At 37.6% G+C, this 27,558-nt stretch overlaps 1 protein-coding gene across 4 annotated transcripts in view; it reads left to right on the top strand.

Moving 5' to 3' along the window:
- The window catches only part of SORBS2 (sorbin and SH3 domain containing 2), a 205,274-nt gene that overhangs the window by 46,860 nt on the left and 130,856 nt on the right, over positions 1-27,558 (top strand). For 2 of the 4 annotated variants that reach the window (XM_085058785.1, XM_085058784.1), the window contains exon 1: positions 10,500-10,733. The exons of 1 other annotated variant lie outside the window; for it this stretch is intronic. The gene's annotated coding sequence lies outside the window, so the exon portion shown is untranslated. Of the gene's footprint in view, positions 1-10,499; positions 10,734-27,558 lie in introns of those variants that run through there. One more of the 4 variants, XM_085058786.1, reaches the window with a different exon arrangement.

The raw sequence follows: 27,558 nt of genomic DNA, 5'->3' as shown, positions 1-27,558 counted from the left end.
TATCGTAGTAACAAACCAGTTATCAAACAATATGTATCAGATCTCTGGTTGGATTTTTCAGCAACAATAATAATTATAATATGGTATGATGGTTTTAATCTTTTAGAGGGGTATTTCTTGAGACTCTGAGATGAAATTCCCTAATTTTTGAGGTACTATATATTTTAAAATTACCCAATCTATTCTTTATTTTCCAGATATCTTGACATAGATTCTGTCTTACACCTCTTATGTGCAGTTTTTGTTCAAAATTGTGTTTAGTGTACCAAATAAATTAAATTACATGTCCTGTAGAAAATGAAGACTTTCTGAGGGGGTTCAAAACAGAGCTGGAATTTTGTGATATAGTTGTTTTTTTTAGCCCTTCCAATGCAGAGAAGCTCATACTGCCAAGTCACCTATTAAGTGCTTAAAGAGTAGCCTTTATCGACGTTTTTTCAGCATTGCAGATATCTAGCATTACACTATCTAGTGCCTTACAATTTACCTATTTTAAAAAGACATCTGCTGTGCTGTGTTGTTGAATGTTGCCAAGTTTGATTGCTAGCCAAGGCCTGTTTGTCCTTTAGTCACTGACAAATTCGTGACTGTGTTCCAGAGATGTGACAGATAATCAGCTGCCTCATGGCATTGGTAAAAGGTAACCCTGACCTTTCCTACAAATAATTAGTGTCAATTATACTCCCCACCTACATCCTTTTTGCCACTGCAGTGGAAAAAAAAATCAGGCTTTTCCTTATTTTGTTCTAATAACATAAGTAAAATTTAGCAATCCAGTGCCAGAATTTTCTGCATAATTTGCATATTGAAATATATCAATCTGGAAAACTACTGTAGATGTTGTTTGCTTAGGTATTCTACCTCTTGTACGGATGTTAGGACACTGATTTCTAAAAAGATAAGGTACTTGAAAAAAATTCCAGATGAGGAATAAATCAGCTGAAGTGGTCTTGGGTAGATGTTGACTTTACCTGTTGATTATAGGCAGAACACTTGAAAATTATTATTACACCAAACCAAGTATTTGAAAATAGTATACTGAACTCATTTCATTTAATAGACATTAACTGCATAGCTCTGACAATCCCAAGAGTGTTGTTAACACCCTTCTGAAACTTCATTTCAGACTGATCTTTCCATGATGTTTCCTTTTTGTGATAAGAAAGAATGTCTTTGCAATCCTACTCTTGAAAAGTCAGTTACAAAGAGTAGAAATCTGGCACTTGTGATTCTGAATTCCTTTGGTTCATGTCCCTGGACACACAGGAGGATTAAACTGCATACAGGTGTGCTAGGTGGCTGATTAGCTAGAAATTGGATTTTGTCTCCCAAGTAACTTTTATGTGGTTGAAAATTCTGAAGTTTTACTGTATATCAGATGTAGCCTGATTTAGTATAGAAATATACAGTTCCATAAGGCTCTTCTGCTGTTGGTGCAAAAGCCATTTATTGAACATAGAAAGCACTTATAATTTAAGTTTTATGTTCTTTCATTTCTCAAAAATGGTGATAAATAATAGAATTTTATACAGGAGTTTACTCTTTCAGGAGTTTTATGCCTTTCATTTAATATTTACTGTGAAAGAGAATAATTAAGGCCTTTATCTGCAGAATTATGGTTCCACCTTCCCTTACCAAGCATTTTTCCACTACTAAATATTATTTCTAAAACTGACATTGTCTTCCTTTGTCTTCCCTAAGCTCAAAAAGAATAAATTCTCTTTTTTGCCTCTATTTCTTTATGGAAAGCATAATTATATCAGCTGCATAGGCAAGAAGCTATAAAAACATAAGCATTGCAAACCAATTGAGTCATCTCATTTAGCTTAGTGCAATGCAATGCATGCTGCTTCTTATCTACTTTATCCTGTCTTTCCTTGGGGCCACACAGGTCATTTATTCTGACCAATGCGGGAAATAACATTGGACACCTCCTTTGTCAGTAAGTGCTGAGTGCCCAAGGCACAAATGCATTAACTGGTAGTGTACTGTTCATCTTGGATTTAGCCTGCTAAAGAGTTGGAAGACAGGCTTGCAAGTACCAGGGGTGTTTCACTGTGCTGTTTTTACTCTTTCACTCTTACTTTGTTAGTAGGGTAGTTTCACTGGGTCTTGACTCTTAACAAGTGATGTTTCATGTTATAAACTGTGTAAATCCATCAGTCCAAATCTCAGATCATCAGTGGGAAAGCAGTATTTGCTTTTAATCTGTATGTGGTGCTGTCCTTTAAAATTCTCACCCTGTTTTTTCCCTGCTTTCAAGTATATTAGTTGCTATGGAAACAACATCAGTGTTGTGAGCTTCTAAATCTTGAATATATTTGAGTCGCCTTGTTTGCTTTCCTCTTGTTTATGAATACAGTGGTTTTTTTCCTCCCACACTATATCTGCAGCTTATTTCAGAAAGTTATGTTGAACAACCTCTCCACTGCTGATTCCTTAAAGTTAAATGCTAGGAGTCTGTAGAATCCAGCCATTCTTATATCAGAGATTCTGATATTACTTTTTGTGTTTCTGCTGATCTTGGTCTGATTCTATTCGGAGAAATCAAAGATCTAAATTTTTGTGCCAGAGTGTAATAAATATCTATAGTAATTGAAAAACAAAAACTTGGGCAATTGTTTTTTCTTATATCACAGAATGGTTGAGGTTGGAAGGGACCTCTGAAGATTGCCTGGCCCAACCCCCCTGCTTTCGCAGGACCACCTAGAGCCAATAGTCAAGGATGATATCCAGAAAGCTTTCTAATATCTTCTATAACAGAGATGCAACATCCACTGGGCAACCTGTGGCAGTGCTAAGTCACCCTCACATTAAAAAAGTGTTTTCTGATGTTCAGAGTTTTCCATGTTTCTGTTTGTGCCCATTTTCTCTCATCCTGGATACCACTTCACGCAACCTTCAGTCAGTGCACACACCCTCCCTTCAGGTGTGTGCAGATAGAGGAGATTCCAGCCCTTGCCCTTCACCAACCCTCTCCCAGCTTTCACTGGGCTAGACAGTGCCAGGTGTGTGAGCTGCTCCTCATAGGAGGGATGGCTCTTTGTCATCTGTATGCCCCTTGGTGGAGTCTCCAGTGTGTCAATGGCTCCTTGTATGGGGAAGCCCAGAAATGGACACTGTACTTCAACTCTGCGGGGGTGGCCTCACTAGCACTGCATAGAAGAGAAGGATCACATTCCTATTGCAATATTTCAGCTTTTCCCTCTCTAAGTCTAGATGAACTTTCTATGATAACTGTTAATGTGAGGTACCTGATGAAAAACTGGCAGGAGACTTTTTGAAATAATCATGTTTCATAATTTCGTACCTATTTCTAGAACACTATTCAAGAACAAAACTTAAGCAGAGTTGAAAGTCACTTCAGGTTAAAAAGAAGTTAAGGTTAAATTCAGTTTAAGAAGCCAAAGCATGGCTTAAGCTGGAAGGCAATTGTAATGTAGAGTACTGTAACAAAAAAGCTTATTCACTTCCTAGTATAAAGGATATATTTAGCTGGTGGTCTGCTGAAGTTCCTAATGTGTTATGTTATACTCTAGAGAAAACAAATAAGCTACCAAAAAAGTACAAAATGTTAACCTCTGAGTGGAGGTAGATGCTGCTGTTTGTTTAAGCAATTCTGGAATGCTTTGGCATTGTTTCACATCCTAGCACAAAAGAAGAAATGACCTCTTAATGAAAAGAATGTTGTGGATAAGCTGCTGGTACCTTATCAACTCTGCTATTGTAGTATGCCAGCCAGACATGTTAGTGTGACTTAGACATGCCCTGCTATGGTATTTACACTTTGTCAGAAGTGTTTTGAGATTGATTTGTGACCTCATCTGGCATAGAGGGAGATGCTGCCAAGTTTTCAGTATTGATAAAATTTAAGTCCACCTTAAAAGTTTATTTAAAACTTCCTGTCTTCAAAGAACTTGGAGAAATATATTGGTTTGCTACCTTTATAATAACTATTTGCTGCTGATGTTCCCATTCATCTGCTCTTCTCAAATCTTATTGCTTCTAACAAATGATTATCTGAAATACCATAGCTACTGGCATTTCTTTCAGATACTTTTGAGTTTTGGTTTTAAATAGCAACTTTTCCAGGGGGATTGCGAAGGTAAGAAAATGCTGCATGCCAGGTGTGTAGTTTCTAACTGTAATGAAGGGTAGACAAATGTTCTCTGGTTAGCTCTGAGGAGAGTCAGAGACAGATAGGACTAGCCCAATATGCTCTCTATCACTTAATAGGCCAATCTAATCAGGAAAGAACAACTCTTTTGAGATGAGAGCCACAAGTATGGTCATGTCTAGGGAAGTGTTCTCTATTTTTAGTAAGCTGATTCTCAGCATCGTGCAATGTTGAAAGTAAGGGTGGGGAAGCTGGAAAGAGATCATTTGGGGTGGATTTTGTTACTTAATTTCTTCTTTGTTTTTCCAATGACAGACTGAACAAAATTAGATTGGTCAAAGAGGTACATTAAGAAGCATACTTACTGTTTTCTGGGTAGTAGTGCAAGGGGTAGAAAAATACAACATGCAGGTGGCTGAGAGAGAATGAGGCTATAGGGAAAAAAGAATCTGTATATGAACAACCAGACTTTTTCTAAAAAAAGTGAAAACACATCCTAATTATTAGCAATGACGCAGCTATCTCTAGATAATTAAAGTTGTACAGAAATAGAACAGTTTTAATTTATTCTTGTTAGTTTGGGTCTTTGTGCCAACCAGACCTGAGGTAGGATTGATAAGGAGGTCTTGGTGGGTTGTAAAAGTCTCTTGCAAAGTATTTGCAAGTATTATGGGCAGCATGTGAAAATCAATGTTTCTGCCCCATTTTCCCACCAACAAATTCTTCTCCCTGCCATTTTTTTCCATTTCTTTCAATTGATATTCTATAAATGTAGTGAATAAATATTAAGAGTTGTTTCTCAAAATGAAGAAGAGGAATGCATATCGAAATTACTAGAGTAAGAAAGGGCAGTACATTAAAGTAGTTATAATAAGGTGCATGCGAAGAGATATGAAGCAAGCTTTTGAAATGAAGGGACAAAAGAACTGGGATACAAAGGCCTGAGGCTTTCTGGCAGCTGCTCTCAAGGAATTACAGAGCTGAAGCAATGATTTAAGGAAGCGATGCCAGTGGAGAAGGAACAGCTCAGCAGGACAGTGGCAATAGCACAGGCATGTGGCTTTAGGTTTTAGGTAGGAAAAAGACAATGAAGAATAACAATAGAGGAGTAGGTAAAAGTTTCAGATTTATGTATCATAAACGGAGGGAAGAGGAGGCTTGGAGACTTACAGCTTGTCTTCCTAAATCTCTAACAGTGATGTTTGAGAATACAACTTTTCAGCATAGAGAAGTTGGGTTTTTGTGTCTAAGCAAGGTAATAACCTTTGTCCTGGGTATTTGTTTGCTTCCTCTATAAATTGCAATGTGTAGGGAACCTCTTATTGAGAAGACAATAAAATTTTTGCTTTAGAATTCTGTTTGCCCTACTCTTGTAGAAAAGATGGGAAAACAGCTCCTTTTAATTATGTAGCTATCAATCTCAAATTTGTACTTTTGTGCACAGGCGTAGAACATGCAATAAGACTTCATAATGTATGCTGCCAAGTTTGGTTTTCCAATAAATTGGGAAGCAAAACATTTCTAGCACTGTTACCAATTCAGGCCTCCGTGCATTTTGACAGAGCATTGTTGCTGAGACTGGCTTTTAGGATCTTGAGCTCATAACAGAGACAAAACTTGGTTTTCTTTGGGTTCTGGAAACTAGGTGCCCTGGGGTGTTTCTTAAGAATTTAGTCTGAACTCTTGCTTAGGGCTATGAATTAACATAGTTATTTAATGGAACTGTTGGTACATGACACAATCAGGACTGGAAAACTTTCAAGTACAAATTGACCAGATAAACTATTAATTGTCTTGACAATATCCTTGGCATTCTCTGAAAGCACAGTGCATTTCAGTAGCAGTTTCTCATTTTTCTATTTTGCTTTAGGTTACAGTTGACCTCTTGATGCTATTTCCAAAATTCTAAGGAGAACTTTAAGACATTTCCTTTCTCTGTGTTAGTTTTGTTCAGAAGGTTTGCTATTTTCTCTTAAGATTGCACATTTAAGCATTCATTTTTGGGAGAATCTTGAATATCATGTCTGAGCTCAAGTTCACCTTTCTTTTCTCAAATACTATCCTAAAAATCTGAAAATGGAACATTCATCCATACTATAGTTCTCCTGATTTAATATCTGCTCAATACATAATAAAATTTGAGATGTTTTCTTCGGATAAGTGAAAACAAAGTATATATGTGTTATAGTAAATACATGCATGACTTTTAAACTTATATGATATGTTAAATAATCCAATTTCATAGCCAAGCAAACAGAAAAGAAAAATAATGATCTATTTCAGATTCCTTTACATCTTACTTAAAATGCAGAAAACAATAATCCAAAACTGTATGCCCAAACAGCTAAAAAGCAGCTAAAGGTAATTTTTGTAATATTTTGTATTTGAGATTATGCAGTTATATGTCCACTGTTGCCTTTTCACCAAATTATATCAGAAAGGAAAATACAAAATGTAGGATAGGAAATAGTGTGGAAATAGCTCCAGGAATTCTGTAGCATCTTTAATCCTGGTGTAAAACATGAGGGATCTAGTCTTATTAGGTTAAGACTTTCATCTCTAATTAATTACTAAAGGGCTTCAGGGTTTCCTTTTAAAATTTTTAAATATTTGCTTTTAAGAAAATCAAAGTTACTTCTCTCTTCTATTTTATGGCTGTACTACTTGTAATGAGGAATGTGTCTCAAAGGGCAACTGTGAATAGAATACACTTCCTATGATAAGACTTTCCCAAATACACTCTAGAAAATGTTTCTGCAATGCTCTTGTGGTTGTTTTATTTAAATGCATGACACACCTTAAATACTTAACTCATTGCACTATTCAAACTAGATAGAATTTTCTGTCTGCATCTTTGCCAAGTATCCGATTGAATCCACAGTACAGAAAATTGATCAGAGTTGTTATTGGTGAGAACCTGAAAATACAAAGCAAATAACTAGAGATTCACTCAGTGTTCAGAAGCTGGAGGAGCTACAAACAAGTTTGATTTGACCCTGGATAAAATTAACTCTTTATGTCTGAATTCCAGTTCAATCTTCTACAGATTGTGTCTCAGACAGTTACTTATAGTAATGTCTTGGGAATTGGACATCAGAGCTTTTTTTTCAGAGGCTTGTCATCACTTGGAGCCTTGGAAAAACAATGTTAACTAGTCTTTACTTCAGCATACCCACCTACAAGTACTAATTGTGTTTATCTACTGCTTTGCACCTAAGCAAGTTGACTAAGCAATTAAAAAAAAAAACAACAAAAAACAGTCTTTTTAAATTTGAGACTCTTGATAGATGATAGTTTCTTTATGATTAGAACACTCTAATTTGCCTTTATAAGTCTTTTTCATTTCAATATATCATCAAATGATTACAGAAATTGAATGAGGGTCAGAAAGGTCTGTAGTTGTTAATGATAGTCAGGATGGCTGAACACTAGGTGTTTCCCTGCTTGGATAGTTAATATTTAGTCTAGGAATAATTGCAATGCAATAAATAAAATGCTGATTTTAATATCGTATTTGCTTTTTAACTTAGGATCTGCTCTTTTGACATTTACTGTCCATGAGTGACAATGTCTTTCAATATGTATTATAGTTCATGCTTTTAAAACCATTTTAGAATGAAAATTAATTATGTATATACCAATGAATTTTAATGAATTGTATGTAAATAACAGTTCTTAATTTGTTTTAATGTTGCCTTAATGGAGGTATATGTTATATATTTTACAGAGCTGGTTTGAGACACTAGAAACTAGTTTGTGAAGGAAAATAGCAGGAAAGGCTGAACTACAGTGGTGAATGATAAGCTGATACAAGTATCTATAGATAAGGCTGAGAATAATCCTTGTTACTTCTGTCAAAACTGAAAATTTTTAGCAATGTTCTGGTGAAGAATGGGTGAATACCAGTTTTCTTTCAGCTCTGACTGTTCTGAAATGAGCAACTGTCCTCCAGGTACTACAAGTGAGATCAGGAAGCTCATTTGAATTAACGTGGGAGTAGGATTTGAACAAAGATACCAAATGATGTGTTCTATTTTCAGCTCTGTTCTAACACAGCAGGCAAGTGGTTATCTTTAAGTACTTAAATACTCATTGTAGGGTCAGTATGACTCTATGCCTTGCACTTAAATTTTTATATAAGCAGAGCATGTTAGCAGCCACTATTTCAGCTGCCTGGTTCTGGAGCTTTCCTAGAAACACAGACATACCAGTGTAACTGAGCCTTGTGGGACTACCAGACTAAGTCTATTTATTCAGTCTCACAGCTGCACTGTGGGTCCAGTTTACATGCTTCAAAGTTATGATTTTAGTGGGTTTTGCCAGGAGAAATTTTATGACTCTACAGAGCATGCATCAGAAACTGGTTTTAGGACTTCTGTGAAGCTTTTAGGTAAACTCAGATTAGCTTCTCACACTTTGTGCTTTAATTATTTGCTGAATCGGAGCCATAATCTGCACTTGGGTTAAGCCTCTTCTAATTTCTGCCTAATCACTTATGAAATTGCAGAGAAGGAAAGGTTGCATGTGCATGTATATTGTTAAGTCCTATGAGATACTGCAGGAAAAAGCTTCACTACCCCTTTCTGGAGTCTAGATCCCTAAATATTGACTTCTGAACTCATAATTTTAAAACAGGTTTTTTATTAAAAAAATTGAAAAACATTTTAATGAATATACTTCCACTGTACATTAAGGTGTCTGCACATATATAGATACAGAGACACAGACAAACATCTTGAAACCTTTCCAAGCTGTAGCCTTTTGTTTAAAAACGCATGGCCTCTGTTTCCAAAAGATGTTTTAGCCTGTCTGTGGAAAGTATGATAGTAACCACACTTAGTGCAATAATGTGATAGAAAATCTGTTTGTGCCTTCCCTTACTGAAGAGCATTTAAATTTTTTTTTAAGGCAGTGACTTTATCAATGCATTAAAAAGAGATTGGATGTGCAGTGTGTTTCATGTTGCTTATTAACAAAAACAGTTAGTGAACCAATCATGGTGAAACAGTATTCTTGTAATGCAGGCTGGTTTTGTTTTAATACTTAGTATGTAAATAATTACTTCACTAGTTTAATGTTTTCCAGGCAAAAGCTTCAGAATTGGGTTGCCAAATCAGCAGACATTCCTTTTTGATCAAAAAGTACTGTTGAACAGAAGTCATGGCACAGAAAGTACATGTTTGAGTCATGGGAGCTGGGGATACTTTTGCCTGATGCTAGGACAGACTCTACACCCCAGCTGCAGTTTGAAAGATGTGGACATTCACCCATCCTTTTTAAGAAAGCTAAGAGACAAAGAAACAAGACTAAATTAGCATTACTGTTGAAGCACCTATTTAAATAAACTGGAATGTTTCAGCTCCAACACCTGAGAAATCTAAACAGAATTTACCTACTTGTTTCCCTGTGAGCCCCTCCTAGGTCAGTTTCATAGAGCTCAATACCCACTTTCAGGGAAACTAGCCCTTAGACAAGGAAAAGAGGATAAAGATGCTAAGGGAAGAAATCTGCAAAATCCACCCAAGTGGATCTTAGCTCTCTGCCCAGGACTCCACTGTGACACCACTGCCCTTGGATCCTGAGAGCAGCAAATTCACTTGGAGTGGTGGAGCAGCAGAGCTTTGTCTACTAGTTGTATTCAGAGGTGAAAAATCTGCTGCAGCCCTGGAAAGTATAACTGAGCAAGGAAACAAAATTATTTCATATATGTACTAAGTCAATTCCTACTAACAACTGGGAAGTTCTGACCAATACTCAGAACTCTTCTGTATGAAATGCAGTGTTCTTGCTTAGATACATTTAATGCTTCTAAATGATTTTCTGAGAACTTCAGGTTGAAGAGTGCTGCTTGTGCTCTCTAGCTTTTATTCCTTAGACAGCTGAGACATGAGTTAATGACAGGTCTTGAAGTGTGCAAATTTTCATAAGCAGATTTAAATTGCTCACAAATGTCTCCTTTTCTTCCTACTTCTACATGAAATGAAAAAATGTGTTATCCTCAATTGGATAAAATTGGTTTACAATGTGACTGCAATGTACAGTCTTTGAAAGTCGTCTAAGAAGTAGCAACCTTTAACCCTTTCAGATCAATCGATGTGTTTATGAACGCTACAATTGTGATAATGTCAGGGGTTAGCTTGTTGTGGATGAGCGGGTGCTTAGGCTTTATTGTTGGCAAACTAGCTGGCCATTGTATAATGGTCATCCCGAACGGTTATTTCCCAAGTAAGGATGATTATTTCTCCAGTGCTTATACGGCGCCCTGTCAATTTTGGCGCTTCAGTCTGGCGCATCAGAGCGCTTCCCCGGCCCCGTTCTCAGGGTAACTCGCATCCCCGGGCCCGGGTCGCCCGGCGCTGCCCATCCCGGCTGGGCCCCGCGCAGGCCGCCCCTCCGCGGGCGCGGTGCGGAGCCGCCGGGGCGGGCCGGGCCGGGCCGGGCCGCTGTTGGCTGTTGCCATGGCTCCGGCAAGCCGGGGGAGCCCAATGAGCGCTCTGCGGCGGTGCCGAGGGGACCAGCCATTTTGCTTATGGAAAACAATGTGACATATTATGCTGTGCCGTACCGGGGAATAAACAAAAATCCCGTCGGGGGACGCAGAAGGAACGGGCGTACGGTGAGTAATTCCGGCGGCTGAGCGGGCTCGCGAGCTGCCATTTTGACAGGCTGGCGGCTGCCGCTCCCGCCGCTGCTCGGGGGAGGTGGAATGCGGGGCGATAATGCTGCATATCTGCTGTCAGGCGGCCGAGCGGGCGTTCGTGCCGTGAAGGCAGGGCTCCTCCGCAGTGCCGTCTCGGCAGCTCGCTAGCTATCCGTCGCTCCGAGCGGGAGCCGGCGATCCAGGGCAAGGGAGTCGCCGCTGCCGGTGCCGCCCGGAGCGCCGGGGCGCGGGCGCTGCCAGGAGCAGGTGTGCGGCTCGGCCGGCGCCGCTGCGGCTCCCGGGCCAGCCGCTGCCGCTCTCTCGCCACAAAAGGAGCCGCCGTGCGTCTGCTGCTGCGAGAGAGAGAGGCACCTGGGCGCCGGGCTGTGACACAGCTGAGCGCAACTTCGTGCGAGAGACAGGCTTCGCCAGGTATCTGTGCCTCGGAAGGCTGGCTTTGGTCGGTGGCTGGTTTAGAGTGGTTGCTGAATTCATTGATCTGACTGCGCTGTCCTTAGAGATTTCGGTGTGGTGTTCCATATGGTTGCTGATTCAGAAGGATGCTTCCGATAGATGATAATTTTTTTTAGAAGAAAATTCTACTAGAAGGCAAGGATTATTTTTTTGTTTGTATTGTCACTGTGTTTTTTACTATCAGGGTAGCGTGGGCGAAATAAAATATTATAGAACTCGTGAGCATGTTTGAAAAGCCTTACATCACTGAGTTCATCACTGGTGGATTCCATGCATTGTGTTCAGCCTCAGCGTTAGATTTAAATTGTCCAACTGCTGCTGTGCAGTATGTAGGTCATAATAAAAAGCAGCTTTTTCACCAGCCTTCAATGCATGCCCCAGTGCTGTGGTTGATTAGTTTGTGGTACTTGTGCTGTTAAGAGTAGTGGTATTAGAGGCAGCTCACATCTCCTTTTTAAAGATATCACACGTTCCGTGCTAGACAGAGCACAACACACCCATTGTGTCCCTCCGTTTGGCGTTCAATAAAAGGAAGGAAACGAGCACTCCACATGGAGCACCAGCACATTAATAGCGCAAGACGGTTAAACTTTTATTGAACAATCCCAGTGATTCTGAGATAATCTGCTGAAGGTAGGGACAATAAAAACACTTAGATGTATGTAAGCAACTAATTGGAATGGGAGGGTCATCTGATAGGGAGTATGTGTTCATGCTGTAGATTTTCAGTGCAAAATGAATTGTTTTGAATAGTTATTAATCACAACACATCTGCTGTAGTTAAACCTAGGTCAATAAAAGCTCAGTCCCTCAGGACAGATAACATTTTTATTAAAAGTAGCATTTTCCAAACTACCAACTGTATTCTTATGCATTAATACAATTTCTGAATTAGCTTATACTGAAATGCATTAAATTAGTCTGACAAGTGAACCAAATATTGATTCACTTTGCATCTATAGAAAATGAGATGATATTTTGGTCTTAAGTCCTCTTTAATAATTATGTGGATTTAAATCCCACTGAGATGAGCCATTTGTTTGGACAGTTGAGTGGGCATGAAATCAAGAATTTGAGGTCTGGTATCTTTATAGTTAAATTAGTAACCAGCACTCTGTAACTAGGAGCCAAATTCCAGTGTGTTGTTTCTGTATATATCTTGCAAAGGCATTTGAACAAGCATGTTCAGCAGCTATCCCCCAAATGAGACATTGCATTGGGAAACAGCAGTGTATAATTGAATTGCTACTATGCATTCTCCCCATTAGAAAAGCTCCATCTTACTTGAACCATTGCAGGATTTTGGTGAATGTACACACCAGCTTCTTTCTTGGTACCTCTGTGTAGGGGTCACACAGTCAGTGGTTTAGAGAACTGCCTTCATCTGTGTTCTAGAAAGCGGAATGTGCCTTTACAGTGTGGTACTGCATGAATATTTATGATGGAGCCTGTAATTATGATGAAAATTATAAACAAGAAGAGCTAGTATTTACTTTACGATGTTGGTAAGCCTTTAACAAAGAGATAGGGAGCTTTTGTTACAACAATGAGAAACATGGATACAGCAGTATACAAAACATGAAGGATCTTGCAGTTCAGGTTGGATTGATTCTCACTATGGGTTCTTCTCCCTGTGAAGAATTTATGTTTGGGGAAAACAAGTGGAAACTAACAATGACTAATCACTAAACAGTGAGCACCCATTAGGTGCTGATAGATGCATCTTATTACTCAGTGTTGTTTAAACCAATAGTCTGTACTCTTTCCATTCTGCTTTTCCCCTTTTGTTATTTTTCTCATATCAGTTCCCAGCTTCCCTCTACTTCCTTAGTGTCTCTTTGGCAACATCTGATCCCATCAGAGGTATTTGTAAATCAAATCGGTGACTGTCAGTAATGGTCATGGAGGTGCTGCAATAGAATCTGATGTGGAGGAAGAATTTAAATGAGTTAGAGGTAGGAAAGAGCAACCAAGTAATGAGCATATCCAGTGTGAACTAATTCCACATGATGTAAGTTTTAAAGGCCTAGAATTGGGTCACTAATGTAGAAATCAAATGGGCATGCATGGAGAGGGACATTTTTCATCTCATGAGGAGCTGAAGTGTACTTATGAACACAAGATTTACAAGAAGACCTTGACAATAATATGACATAGGACAAACTGGAAAGTTTTGTATTAGAAGTGGTAGCATCAAGTTCTAGTTGTAGTCTAGAAGTTTTGAGGTTTCAGTGGAGCCACGGTTTCTACCAAGCATTATTTGAAAGCCTCTAGGTTATCTAAACTCTCTCTTGGTCAGCAGACATGTAAATAACATCAGCTGTCATGCTTTAACATTACAGTCGCTTCAAACATTTTCTTTTAGGCAGATGACATTAGAAGGTGACTCTGGGTCCATGTGTAGCTCTTAAACAGGATCCCAATAAAGCAAAAGCAGGCAGATGAATTCTAAAATGCAGTGTCATAGTAGCAGGTGCAAATAGTAATAGAAATAAGAGACCAGAATGAACAAAGTAGGTAAAATCAAGTGGTGTAACAGCTCATTTGTTATGCTGTTTGTTTAAAATAATCAGGTTTGAGCAAAGAGCGATAAGCATCAACCAATCATGGGGTGTGTGGAGCACAGTAACCTTATAAGAGCTGGTATGGAAATGTGTTATCTACCCTCAGCCTATGGACTATTGTCAGTGTACTTACATATATGACCAACCTGCGAGCAACAGGACAGGTGGGATGTGCCCAGGAAAGACATTCAGGTATGGAGTTAGGGTACATTGTATGATGTGACACTATGGAATGGCTGAATGTCACTTCTGTACCAGATGGAGCAGGTGTTGAATATAATACATCAATTATGAGGTTGTGTCTGGCGTGCACAACCTCCATCAGATGTGACCTTGAAACAGTATTTCTGCCCAAGTAAGGCTGTCTACACAAAAATAGATATAAGAGTTGTCAATTTCTGCTTGCTTGTAAACTAGAATTGTACAAATTTATACTTTGTTATTGTGTTACATCCTGCTGCTCTGATACCGGTCCTTTCCCATGTCATTGTTTCCTATTGGATTACAAATGTTACTGTTGCCAGTAACATTTGAATTTCCTTTCGTTACTGTTGTATTTAGTGTGTAGCTTCTTATTTGAGAGAAGACTGTGCCATAGATGCCCTGTGAACATTTTTATTCAAATAGTTTGATGTCTTTTCATGAAAGTGTTTTGACAAAAGGTGACCTTGAAATTATGAAGCTACTTAAAACTTTAGAGCTAAAACAAAAGCTAAAAGACTTTCAAAGGCACTGGTGTAATGGAAAATTTCATGTATGGGAGGGAAAAGGGAGAAAAGTAAGTACTTAAAAGGGCAGCATGTATCTTTGAGTAAAGGCATATTGGATGACCACATTTTACGTCTACTCCTGCTTTCAGTGTTTTTGAAGCATGTAATGTATCTTTCTGTTCAGATGTATTGTTCCATAACAGTGATACATCATAGATAATGCTGCTGTAAGGTAGGAAATTCCAAAGGCAGACCCTTTTCTTCTGTTATTTCTAACTTCTTTCCCTAAATAGACTGATTTTTTTGGTCTTTCTGTACTGAATACAGATAGTGTTCTGACTCATCCACCCTTAAAAACCTCACCAACCACCATCAGGAGGTTGAATAGCACAGATGTGGTTCTGTGTTCTTAAGTAACCTGAGTAACATAGAGCACTTTTGAAGAGGTGATGCTGAAGATCCTGAGTCTCAAAGAATAGTGGGAAAAATTCACTAACAGGAGAAGCAAACATTCTTCCTCTCAATCATTACTATGATCAAATCATACACTAAACTTTTTCATTAGCCTTTTCAGAAAATAGCTGTTAAATAATGCTGAGAGATAGAATAATGAAGCTTTACTTCTTTTATGGGTACTGTTTTTGCATTTTATGTACAAGTACTAAAACAGTGTACAACTGAACTGTGTGATGGGTATTTAAACAATCCTTAGTTTAGCAGCAGTGGCTGGTCAACTAAATTTGTCCCCAAGCTTAGTGGCCTTATTTTTTGCTTCTTCAGGATCCAGAAGAATATGCAGAGGTGCATGTTGAAACCAAAGGAAAATGGAATCAGTAACTGCAGTTCTTGCAGATGAAATCAGATTGAGTGAAGTTTATAAAAACAGAAAATGCATTGATTTCTAAAGGTTGCATTTGGTTGTAGAATCACCAGTTATGCTAATCAGAAATCAGCAGTTGTGACTGAAGGTCAAAACAGGTGGAAGGTCTTCCTGTTTTGCCAAAGTTTTTTGTGGGGGTTGTTTTGGCTTTTGGGCTTGGTTTTTTTTTGTTGTTGTTGTTTTTCTGAGCAGCACCAAGAGGTGAGGTCCTAGTTCAGCTGCAGCAAGACTGAAAGGTGGCTGTAACCCTTCCTAAGAGGCTTAGGGTTGGATGGTGTAGCCTGTGATTAGAAGGGGTTGGGACTATATCAAGAGCAGGACAGCCATAGAGCATTCTTGTCAGCATGATGCCATGGTGTCTGAGGACTCCTGATTAACTGTAGCCTGAATGTAAAGCATCATCACCATAGTGCACCTTAGTGCTATGTTTGATAATGTGGGATTGACTTGCTGAAAGCTAATACTTTGTCAAAGTTTAGGTTTAGCAACTTGTGGGATGGGGGAGGCTGTCCATGATTCAGTAATCTGGATCAATTCTGATGCCTGAAAAATGTATGAACTAGAAATTACATGTAATTACGGAGGATCTCTGTAGATGTGAACAGTCTTTTCACTATCTGAAGTGACTACAAGTGAAAAGTAGTGATTTGGGCAAGAGAATAAAGCAAGGGGTAGATAGCTAAATTGGATTTGACTGTTTTTCTTTCAATGTTCATTTTTTCTTAGTAATAATAACTTAAGACACAGTTATAACAAAAATATCTTCATTTTTTAAATGTAAATAAAGTTGTATGAACATTTATGTAAGCATAAATGTAATTTGAAATGTTGTTGGCATCAAGCAAGTGCAAAAGGACATTTGTAAGGTACTAAATCCCTGTTTCTCACCGAATTTTGTGTTCATTTGAAACTTCTAATTCTCTATTCTATTGATATGAGAGCTTTTCTAGTACCTTGGACTATGATAAATAAGGAAGAGTAAATAATTGTGTGAGGCAGTTATTGATTGGTGAGAATTACAAAGAGTCGTATTTCAGGAAGGTTATTTAGTAAATCTCTATCACAGTATGTTTTGCTTTGTCCAATGAAGCAGCCATCATGGATGGACCTTTATAAGGAGTGGGTTCATGGATCGGATAGCCCAAGCTTGGCTTGGTATATCAGCTGCTGGTTTTAAACATCATGAAGCATCTCTGTGAGTTTTGAATTTCAAACAAATGTATCAGCTTTTGAGACAATCCTAAGTTGTAGTGATTGGCCTAGATGAAGTATACAATAAATTCTCTTTTGAACATAGAGGTCACACTACTGACTTGTGTATTTCATGCTTTGCACTTGTTAAAATCATAAGCAGTTATTGTCTGATTTAGGCATCAACCTCATATTTTCTTTCTTCCTAATAATAGAAAAGATTTTAAAGAAAAGCAAGCAGTAACAACCCAAAGGGCTGCCAGTGCAAAACACTGGTTGTGTTTCATTTAATTCATATATTGATCATGTACATCACACTGCTCCTTCTAGCCAGTTGCAGCTTACACATTTTAATAAGCAAATTCTGACAGAAGACAGCAGTTGCCAGCACAAATTTAATTTAATTTAGTTTCTAGTGAATTTCTAATGAACGGGGAACTCTAAGCAGTGACATTCTCCCAGATAATCAAATTCATGGTAATTGCAGTTTTTCTTTTGGAGAAATCTGTATTTTTTAGGAATCTGGAGGAAATAATTATTTCAGTGTGACTGATGCAATCAAATGGTTTACTTTGAATAAGTAAAATATAAAAGAGGCTAATCAAATGAAGTGCTACTGTATGGGAGCAAAACGAAAGGCTGACACATTTGACAGTGGAATAAAGACCAAACTAAAGGCTTTGTTTTGACATACATGCAGATAATCAGGGAAATTCAAGTCTTTTAAGAGACCTCTTCTGTAAGGGTCACTTTACAGAGACAGATCATGTAATCTGAGCCTTGCAGATTATCATTCTACTTTTAAACAAGTACAAGAGAGAGGATTTTAATTCCTGATTTGCATAGCTGTAGATTTACACATTCGCATGCTTTTGCCATTGGCATTTGATTTGCCAATGACTGATTTATGGTCTGGAGCAAAGGCCAAATTCAGGACCCGCTTTAATTGTCAGGACTGAAAACTCAACAAAAATTGTTTGAAAGCCAACAGCTGTTGTAGTTACACATACTATAGCAAAGCAATAGGCAATACTCCTCTTATGAGCAGGACAATAACAATTGCAGAGCTGGTATGCTAAATTAATCCAGGTATGAATTTGTTTTTCGTAATTTTTAATGGTATAATTAAACATAATTCTCTAAAGTCAGTCACTGCTTAGATAAAAAAACATTTCAGTACGACTGAAAGAGGCACAAAAAGTACAGCAGGGTCAAGTTCCCTTTTGCAATAGGTGCTGAACATAAAAATGGAACAGACTTGATGCAAAGGTAAACTGAAAAGGTTTATTAACAGGTGGCTTTGGCCACTGCTTGACTAGAATACCAGTGGTTTCTTGATTTCCTGTAGCAGAAACTAAAATTTCAAAGGTGTCTGAGGAAGAAGCAAATAGAAGCTTTGTAGATGAGCCTGGGAGATGTTCTTATGACAAAAGATTACTGCTTTTTATGATTGCGTGAAATGTATGTGGGAAAATTTGAGCAGATACTGTGAAGAGACTTTTGGGAGTTGCAAGAGAAGACAGGAACAGAATTACAAAAGTGCCTGAAAAGGAAAAGGAGAAAGATGTAATTGCTGCAGTGACAAGACAATGAGCTATCTATAAGTGCCCTCTGTTCTGGGACAGGGACAGGTACAGTGGCTTCAAAGAAAAAAAGATTAAACTGATCTCATGGGGTGCATTTTGCATAGATCAGAATGTGTTACTTAAAACCATGGGCTCAGATACTGTAGTTAAATTGTGTGTTGACAAGAGGCATAAACAATAGCATTCCTGATGGGAGACTAAAAAAAAAATTAGAAATCAGACTTCAAAAGTGCTGTGGAGAAATCAGTCCTCTCAGGAAAACCTACAACACACGCTTAGAGTGAAGGGGAAACAGGTGTGAAGAAACATGTGCCAGCTCCTTGAGGAGTTCACATACTTGAGTATTCAAGGTATTTTGTGGTGTTTTTATTTATTAAAAAAACCCCAAACCAAAAATCACATTTACATCCTATTCAAATTTCTAATCTATACACAGTGTGCCAGGGCCAGCCACAGATTAAATTTTTTTTAATTGTTTTTTAGTCTTCATATGGACACATAGTATTTACAGTTGAAATTTTCAGATTTAAAAAAAAAAAAAAAAAAGAAACAACTTGATCTACTTCTGTGGTATTATTCTTTATGTTGTGTTTTATCTTGGGAGACCCAAAGGGTTGAGTCCTGTCTCTTTGTAAGCACTTCAGATGAAGCATTGGAAGTCTGTGTTTTCAGTGTGACTACCTATTATGGAAATGGGATTCTCTCTAGTTCCAGCAATGGAATAATGCAGTTCTGAGGATGGGGTCAGGTTGTAGGGAACAGGGGCATAATTGTAACAGTTCATAAAAAAAGAGGCTGTAGTACTCAGTTTAGCTGGTCATTGTAGAAGAGGGAACTTGGTTGTCTAAATCTGAAGTCAGTACCACAAACCAGTTACAAAACTGGTATTTATGCTGAGCTATCTGCTCCTTCTGCAATGTCTCTGTTGACAATTCTCTGCTCTAGTTTCTGTCCCTTGGTTTTGTACCAAATTGTTTTAACTAGGACTAATTCTGTTAGGATGTTGGTGTCCCATTCCATGTGTTTTGCTTTATAAACTGCGTGTTAGGACTGCAGATTTCTTTATAGAGAATGTCCACTTCTCAGTGTATTGCTTGGTTTTAAGATTATAAGCTGAGCTGGAAGCTTGGAGGTGGCTTGACTTCAAACAAGGCTTGAAAGAACAATTATATTGCAAGCTTTCTTGTCTGCAGTCCTGTCAAATCTATGTAATTCTACTGTCATCTTCAGTATTGTATATATTATAGTTAGATTTCTCTGGACTTTATCTTCCAGTATGTTTAGGAGCAGATTCACTTTATAGCCATTAACAGTGTGGGTTTTTTCTGAATTAATTGCAGATAATGTTTTGAAAATTTCACATTCAATACCTAAAATTGTCAAAACAAGCTAATGATACATGTAATTTAAATCTTCGTAGAAGAAACCACTTCTTTTGAATTCTGGACTTACTTTCTCTAGTGCTGATATGTGGATAGTGCTTTTTACTAAGCACTGTCCTAAAGAGCTAAAAGGATTTTTAGCTTTGCTTTGCCCGAAAGAAGATTTTTTTTTTAAATGACCTTTTATTAGGGATAGGTTTGGAACTATACTCTGAGGCCTCTATCTACCCTTTTTGGTGGGTACAATTTACAGTTTTAGAGGTTTTACCCTTACATTTGAAAAACTGTGAAATCAAATTTCTTGTTTCTCATAATCCTAAATCAGTGCTGAAATGATGATTCAAGTTTAGGCTTGTAAGAATCCAGTCTGAATAATATTTTTGAAAGCAAGGGCATGACTTCAAGGCAGTTGTTTGTCTGTGACTTGCCTCAAACCTGGGTGTATATAGTATTCTTTACAAAGACACATCCTAAACAAGGAGCTTAGAATTTATTTAAATGCTTGCTTGAAGAGGGCAGAGAGAAGTTTAGCAAAATGAAGCTTACAAATGAAATTATTATAGACTTTATTATTTTCAAAATCTTTTATTGGTGTTTTCTCTCTTTGAATGCAGTGGTAGCAATCCTCCTTGAATTAATTAAAAGTAGTTGCAGTAAATTTGTGTGCTTTTAAAATGCCAGTGAAAAGGCCGTAGCATCCAACTTTTTGCTATTCTGGTTTTAGGTTCAGCCCAAAGGGCCTGTAAATTTCTTTTGAAGAATACTGGAAAGATTTAGATACAAGATGAAAAAAGATGTTGCACTTGTGTCTATTTGTGTCCTGTGATATAATGATTTTCTGATTGTTATTACTTCCATAGGCATTTAAGTCTTACTGTCATTGTAAGATCTGGGCTGAAAAGGTTGGCATCATCTTGAATTGATCTGCTAACCTTTTTTACAGTATATTTATTACTGGAAATGGCTTCACATGTTTATATACATGAATTGTATCATATTTTGGGGATGTTTTGTTAGGTAAATGGTCCTGCCTCTTAAAACTTGATGAACATCAGAAGTTACGTTCAAATTATGCTGTGCATTTCAGCCTGGGATCCTGCAAATGCTAACCAGATTTGCAAACTGAGGTCAGTGCAGTTTTGATGTTTTATCATCTTTGACTTTCTGTGCAGTCTGTATCAGACACACCAGATCAAATCAAGGTAAGTGGTCACCTTAGCTTAATAAGATGAAGAATGAGGAAATAGAGATGTCTTCCTGTTTTCATTTTAAAGGCAGCAATGTTTCAATACTGCATCATAAAAAGATTTGGTATATTGACTTCTTTAGGTGTGGATCACATAAAAGTTAGCATAGACGTTTGGGGATTTTTTATATTTCAATGCTATTTATCTTTTTAAAAGTACTATTAAAATAGTTTGAACTACTCAACTTACTGACAGTTTAGACTTTGATCTTAACTCACGTGTTTCTAGTTCATGCCACCCATATATCATAAGCTGATTTTGTTATAAATAACCGAAAGCTGTACAGATACTATGTAAAACTATTAGTGATTTTCCCCCTCTTGATGTACTCTGGTTCTGAACTCTAGTCTTCAGATAACTGTCAATCATATTTAATTTCTTTTCACCTTGCTCAGCAGAATGTAAAGGCTAAAATGATAACATCAAATGCTTTTCTAATGTTCGCCTTATAAGCAATGTGTTTAATTGCTGTAAGAATCAAATCTGCATGAGCTTAAATTTTAAGTTGATGAGTTCAAAGCAGAAGGCAGGGCAAACACAACACAAGCAGTTTAATGGTTTTTGACACTAAAATTGTAATAATTAAACTTCTGCTAAGATATGTCTACTGTCTACATTTGATGCCTTTATGTACAAGGCCATAATTTGACAACTTTTTTATCTCTCCCTTCTCTTTCAGGAAGTAAGATAGAAGACTGTGTGATTAGGTGTTCTGTATAAATTTTGTAGAGAAAATTTACCTTTCAGCTTCTTTATTTTGCTTTTTTGTATGTGTAAAGCTTTCAAGCCATTTTATAAGCAGAGGGTACCACAAGTCGCTGACATCATCTTTCAGGTTTTTTCAGTGCAAATGTTACTACTCTTTTGTTGCTTATAGTCGTCATTGTCTCAGGGTTAGAATTGAAAATTTCTGTTTTGAGCAGTCATTCCATCTAGCTGATGAACAATAAACAGCCTTGAGGGTAAAGAAGGGTCTTTTGAGCTGTTATTATTTATAGGCGGATGAATTTGAAAAACAGAGGATGTTAAAGTTCTGAGGCAGTAAACGATTTCTAGGAAGGGAAATCCGCCTTGCCATGTGTTTATTTTTCAAAGAGAGGAAACTACCTAATAAGTATAAAACTTCAGGGATACAAAATCTGATATCTACTTCATATTATACTACCCTTGACTTCCAGTTCTCACGTATCTTAAGAACTCCCCTTCAAGCTTTCTTTTGTGTAACTTCAACTGCCATAGGTTTATGGCATGGTACAACTGCCATATGGTTTATGGTGCTCCTTCCTCCACCCAGTGTGCAAAATACATGTAGCCATATTGTTCCAACTTTCAGTTTGTTGCTGTTTAATATTTTTAGGGATTTTTTCTCTCCACCTTTCTAGGAGGCACTGGCCTTTGTTGTATGAATTGGAGTCTCTTTAACAGCCTAATTTTCCTAAGGAGTATACACTGCATCTCGTAAAATGTATATTCACACTGGCTACCAAAAACAGAGATAGCAAAGAAGTCTTATTTTAGAGTTGTGTCTGTACACTGTCTTCCTTGTGGAAGAATTTTTCCATTCAGGGAAAAAGTTTCTGGTGGAAAACATGGCTGCAGTTTTGGAGTCTTTATTACTCATGTTTACTGGTCAGCAGTGAAAGTGTACTGATGGAGAAGAACTGGGAAATTTCTAAAAATCTTTTAAGTAATGTCACCCATGGTGACTCTGCTCTTCTTGTCTCTGTACTTGCCACTTAAACGAAGGTGAAGTTTTGTTAGCTGAAAAATTACTTCTGGCCTACAGTTAATTCAACACAGAGCAATTAACTAGCAACACAACTGTAACATCCTGTATTGCCTCAAATACAGCAAACACCAAATTGTCTTTCCTCAGCTAGGAAAAGCATGAATATAGCTCAAACAAGTGTTTCAAACTAATGGCCTGCTTTGCAATTAATGTTCCTGTAAAGAACACGAACAACAAACAAAAACTGTGAAAGAGCTCTCATTTTCACTGAGGCTGAAGCAATACATGATAGATGAGTACATTATAATGTGCTTTGTTAACAAGAAGACAAAACAAACACAAGCTCAGCACTGATTTCATGTGCCATTCTCCTAGTGGGCTAGGACTAAGTGGGGTACAGAGGATCCACTGGGGGCTGTTGGTATCGTGCTGTAGCTTCACCTTTGGGAGCTGAAGAACTTGCTAGAAACCAAGTCCTCCTTTCCCTCTGAGCTACCAATGAGAGGACTTGCAAATCTTTGGGGAAATTATGATCTTTCAGAACAGAGATTTGAACAGGAAGGGATCAATTTCTGCTTTAGCAACTTCCTCTTGAGCATGCTACGTTATAGTGCAGAAAGGAGTTTTTTGTTGGGAGCAGGAGCAGGCTTGGTAGGCTCAGGCATTTTGGCAGTACCTTTTCTCGCTGATAAGCAGCATGAAGGTAGATAAAGGTGGAGGCAGTGTAGCTGCTAGTAAGTTGAGTCTGCTCGTGTCATGTACCTGAGCTCTTGAAATAACTACCTTTTTGCAGCCTGAAGGGCTGATAATTGTCACAATTATGTGAAACTGTGAGCGGCAAAGAAAGCAATTATATCTCACTGAGATTTCAACGAGTGGGACTTCAGCTGTTTTTATTATGTCAGTAGCCTATGTTGCCATCAGAGGTAGGAAACCCAAATACAAATGGTGGGTTGCTGAAAACCAGATATTGCCTTTGAAATCAGACTTGTGGGGGAAAAAACAAAGAGATATCAGAAAAATATTAAACTCTGGTAGTTTTGCCTTGTATTCTAAAATACTGAAGAGTTATGTCTTTAGGTTGTGTTTTCAGTTGGTGAATCATTATAGTGAAATTAATAAACTGACTAAAGGAACGTTGATGGAAAGATAGCTCTCTGCATTGTTGTTTGACTTGCAGTGAGAGGTTTTGTACTCATTTGAGGTGACAAGTGTTCACCCAAGGGTTCAGTGTCTGAAAGCTTCAGTTGCAGTAGCTCAGATGTTTCCTACCTTCTATGCTATGAGTAGCAGAAAACATTAAAATTACTTAATTGGTAGAGCTAAGAACTGGTTTTCATATAGGTCTCTTATTTTTTCATTACTAGATTGGCTGCTTAGCAAATTGGCGGAAAACCATTGTGTTAATTATTGAGAAGCCTAAATTCCTTTGTGGATTTAGTCATGGTAATTGGAATAGAAGCTCAATACAGAGTGCGGAGGTGTAAAGCTGGCCTGGCCATAATCTGGTGGTTAAAGAAAAAGCAGAATGCCATTAGGCCTTGTGTGCGCTGTAACATAAGTCTTTGTGAAGCGGAAGGAAGGATTTGGGACTTGTGTTACTTGTGTGGATTTCTTTTTCCTTACATGGATCAGCACCTCAAGAGTGGCAGCTGCACACAGGATCGTGCATGGCCACAGAGCCTGGTGATTGCAGTTCTCCCTTGAGAAGTGAGCACAGTTTTATCCACAGATAACTCTGGGAAGGTGTTAATATTTCAGAGTATATTGTTCGGGTGCAAATATTTCAAATATTTCCTGCAACCGAAGGCAGTTGCTCAAACTTTCCTTTCTCCTAGGTAAGTTTTGTTTTTTTTAAGCTAATGAGAGTCCAGTTCTTGCTCTGGGAGCTGCATGAAGTATGTGATTACTCTGTGAAAGGGGGCCAGTGTCCTCAAAAGACCAGACAATAGCATGGCGCTTAGTATTGTGTCCCGGAAGTGGGAGATATGACTGTAAATCCTTCTGGAAGTTTAATCCAAGTTTTCCATATCCGTGGCAGATGTTTTAACGTCCATCAGTACAGTGTATTTAAAAATAACGTGTGGTGGGGTAACACAATGTTCCATGGTTTTGATAAAGAGTGAAAAAAAACCAAGAACATCTTTTGGATATTTGTGCCTCAGATTTAAGATTGATGAAACACAAGTTTGTATAGGACAGTTGTCACCAAACTAGTTTCATTGATGCAAGGCATTGCTTGCTTGGTTCAGGAGGAGAATTTTAGATATCTAGGACCTCTACTGTTAAAAGACATACAGATGTTTAGAAATATGGGTATTTTAAAAAATTGTCACTTTTCATTTGGTTTCAGAAGACCCTGTTACTTGCATTGGTAAGTCACAGGTTGAGAGTCCTAGCTTGTTTACATTTCTGAGGTTTAGGCCTTTAAGAAAATCCGACTCCCTAATGCCCTCAGCACCCTCCCAAAAAACAACCACAGTCTTACACAGTAGTTAAACACTCTAACAGAAAACGGGCCTGAAGGACAAATAACTTTGTACCAACTTCTTGAAACAATGGCTTACCAGTGTATATTAAGAGTGAGATTAACAATAAGCTTCTGTTTCCAATTTCCTGAAAAGGCCTTTTCATATTTATTTCCCTGTTCATTTTTAACTGTTTACTCTTGGAACAGAGGAAGTTAGTTTTACTCGCAAAATAGGCATATTATCCTGTTGGTCCAGTTTCAGAGTGATAACTGCAGTGACTGTAGTAATTTTTCATGCCATTATGAGAGCAGTTATATGGTTTGTGCCCAGTTATATGGCTAAAGTATTGGAAATGGTTGTAACAGATGACTAAGAGGCTCTAAATATTTAGATATTATGCTTTCAGTAGTTGGAGGGGTTTAAAGGCATGTGATTTCACTTCAAGGTTGAAAGTATCCTTACGTTTTAATGTAGTTACTTGGTGCTGATTTAAAGTTACAATATTTAATGGATTCTAGATGAAATAATAATTATATAATAAGGTATTATTAAACATACTAAAAATTATAACAAAGCTGCTTATCATAACTGCAAAATGTCTTACTAAAAATGGCTAGGGGTTTCAGTCTAACATAAATCTAAAGTCAAAAATGAGAACTCAGTATAGCTAAAGACGCTTGGTGTCTTTTAAAGAGAATACAGGTCTGCTGTTCTGGAGAACAGCAGCAGAGTCAACTCTTCATCAATATATGCCATTTGCAGACAGTTCATGTTAATAATGTGAAAGTGTGATCCTTTGTACTTGCTGTCTTGATCCATGTCTTCCAAATGCATGAGTTATCAGTAGAACATTGCTGTGACAAATTCAGAATTCAGCTTCAATACTTTGTTTGAATATAGGCATCCCTGGCACTAAGTTCAGTTAACACATGTTCATGCATTTTTTATTTATGTTACATTATATAGGATCAACCACAAGTAATGTTGTATTTGACCTATGTGTAGCAAGGTATTCCATCCTGTCCAGGTGCATGGCCACACTTCTTCATAGTACCACTGCTTTTCAACAGTGGAGGCTACTGAAAGCACATGTGACATTGAAAAAATGTCTTATTTGTAAGATCCTTCAAGTTCATATATGGTCTGAAACACTTCTAAGACTAGCTGAAGTCCAGGACAAAGCATATGATCCATAGCTTTCTTTCTGTAGATTTTTTTCCTGTAATCTGGAAATATTCCTTTCAGAAATTGAGATGATCAGTTGTATGAATGATCTCTCTCAAGGGAGACTTCTGAAAATGCAGAGTATGTGCATTTTGCTTCCATTCTCTAATGTTAAATTCATTTAATGTTATCTGTCATAGTTCAGATGAAATACAAGAAACACAATTATTTGGAAAAAACACTGAACAAATGAAAGAAATCATATCCATACTGCTTGTTTCTTCCAGAGACTGGTAACATGCAATTCATTTCAACATACTATCATACTACTAGAAGGTATTGCCCTAATATTAAAATATATTAATAGAATAATGTATAGAATAAGACAAGGAAAAAGCAGTCATTACACCTGGCTGTGCAGTGTTCATCTGCATATCTTGAAATGTACAGGGACACTTCTCAAAAGGAGGATTGTTCTTCAGCCATTCCATGTGAAGCTTCAGTGACTCAACTGTGTTTGAAAGGTTAGGCTTAGAAAAATCAGGATTTATATGAATCTGTGCAGAGAAGCAGCAACTTTTGTGTCTCAGCATTTTGAACAACCTTCTGTATCTCTTATCTATCAAGTTTCTTTCCTCTGGTTTATGGAAATCTCTGTGCTGCAATGCCTGGCCATGGAGCACCTGGAGATTTGCACCGCGTACTGACATTAGCAGTCTGAACTGTACACTTCTTGGTCACGTTGAATTCTTTAATACTAGCAGTTGATTAAATCCCACTGCAGTGGGTCACTAAAGAAATTATTTTAATTTAAAATTGCTGATAGCCATACAATGAAAGAGATTATTGTCAGTCTCTGAAAAGTGTAAGGTAACAGTCTTGGTAGTAGGCACACATGTGTCTGTTTTACTAATAAACATACAGATACATTTGAGACCTAGATGATATATGTGATATTTCTGACATCTCATGTTTCCTGTAGATAAAGATGATCTGATTTGGATCCAGTAGCTAAAACACCCTAGTATACACCAAAACAGTACTTATGTCACGTTTAGTAAATGCTATAGATACTAATAGGCAAGCTGTCATTTATTTCCACAAATACAGAATACTACAAATTGCAGAGTGTGCGAAGAAATAAGGTACAACATGGGTTAAGTGCTGATGGTGACTCAGCTAATGGTAAATGTGTCTTCTGAGAAAGTGTCTCTGCAAAGGAATGCTGAGCTGCAAAGCATTTTGTATTATATTATGTCACTAGTAAATTGATAGTGCTAATAATGACTTAAACACATACTTCTAATTATGTATTTGTGTAGTATTAGTATTCAGCATGGGGATATTTATTGATTTACTTGTAACCACCACATGAAAGTATTTTGGATGACAAGGTAATATAA

The sequence above is a fragment of the Lichenostomus cassidix genome, chromosome 4, assembly GCF_008360975.1.
Source record: "Lichenostomus cassidix isolate B80296 chromosome 4, HeHo_3.0, whole genome shotgun sequence".
Lineage (NCBI taxonomy): Eukaryota > Metazoa > Chordata > Aves > Passeriformes > Meliphagidae > Lichenostomus > Lichenostomus cassidix.
This window is presented reverse-complemented; position numbering and strand designations above follow the sequence as displayed.